Genomic DNA, 1556 nt, shown 5'->3' on the forward strand with positions numbered 1-1556 from the left:
ATATATATATATATACAGTATATACACAATTCAATTTTTCTCTGCTTTGCACACATAAACCTAAAATTACGTTTGAAGAAAAATATTTTTTTAGCTATGTAATATATATAATGCATTACATTATGCATGATAAAATATAAATATTTCACAGTGATTTGATTCTGTAAAGTTTTTTTTGGTTACAACAACATTGGTTACAACCATGTTTTACTACGTTTATACATTTGAAGACAAGCAGAGAGTTTAGAATACTAGATAAATAAACTAGCTAGCTAGAATACATGCATATTAACAGCGTAAACATGAATTAGCCATGTGACCATATAATATGATTAAATGTTAATAAATTAAGTGTATCAGCAATCATACATTTCTTAGAAATATATTTTACTTAGGTGACGAGGATCACTCAGTCGCTTTGTGTCAAACTGAAATGCAGTTACGGGGTTTTTGACCAGCGAATGTGTGCAAATGTACATTTCGTCCGTCATTAAAACGGCGGCGTTACGTTTTCATCACCAGGTGTTTGTTGTAGCTATATGGGCGCGGCGCTCAGTTTCAAATACATAAATTATGAGCCTTTATAGACATAGTGTTTCTTGCGTAAAGAAAACGCAGTACTTATTCAAACAACAAGATCTGTATTTACCCTTGCAGACCCAGTTCAGCTGCTGTGGAACTTCAGTTCATTCAGTCAAGATAGAGGGGGTGGAGTTATGGGGTTTTACTGACAGTTTGAGCGGATCCAACAAGATTTAGTCACAAGCTCTTTTTAATACATTTCATTAGCTAAATATTTGTAAAGCAGACAGACAGATGTAAAGGGTGACCAATATCATTGATTTATTGAAGGAAAAAAAAAAACACCATCACCAAAAAAAGGGCACTTCGGAGTGTAAGGGCAAAAAGCATGGCAAAAAGCAAGCTCTGCATAGGTTGAGCCCTACCTGTGCACGTGCCTGAACACACATGACCTATGAAACTCATTTTCTGTTCATTTCTTTTGCTTACACACACTCTTCTTTGGACATCCATTTCACAGCCGTAGACAACTTAAGGACCAAAGGGTATGAAAGGAAAGAATACAGTGGTTTTTGGTGTGATATGTCATATAAATCTAATTTCCAAGCATAGGATTAATACATTATCCTCAGTGATGATGCATCATGAAATGTTTTTATTACAGCACTTGAGGTAGATATATTCTCTCAAACTTTTATGAGCCGACAGCTCAATCCACCTCCTCTTTCAGGTTCAGTTGTGGTATAAAGACAGGAATACCACTATTCCTCCAGGAAAGATCCATGTATTCCTCATGCCTTGTACACAAAGAGCTAGCATAGAAGCTTTATTAGCTTCCTGCCTTTTGCAGTGACCTTCCAGTTGAGCTGGTCAACCAGACACAAGAAGTATGGCTTTTTTCCCTCCTCCCCCGACAGGAGGTGGACGAGAAACCAGATGTCCTGCAAGAGGATGACTCTCCTTTAAATCGCTATCTCTAATTAGAGTGTTGCAGGTATGGGGCGCTCTGTAGCACACATCACAGGCCTGCAATT

The sequence above is a fragment of the Sinocyclocheilus grahami genome, unplaced genomic scaffold, assembly GCF_001515645.1.
Source record: "Sinocyclocheilus grahami isolate Dianchi unplaced genomic scaffold, SAMN03320097.WGS_v1.1 scaffold145.1, whole genome shotgun sequence".
Classification (NCBI taxonomy): Eukaryota; Metazoa; Chordata; class Actinopteri; order Cypriniformes; family Cyprinidae; genus Sinocyclocheilus; species Sinocyclocheilus grahami.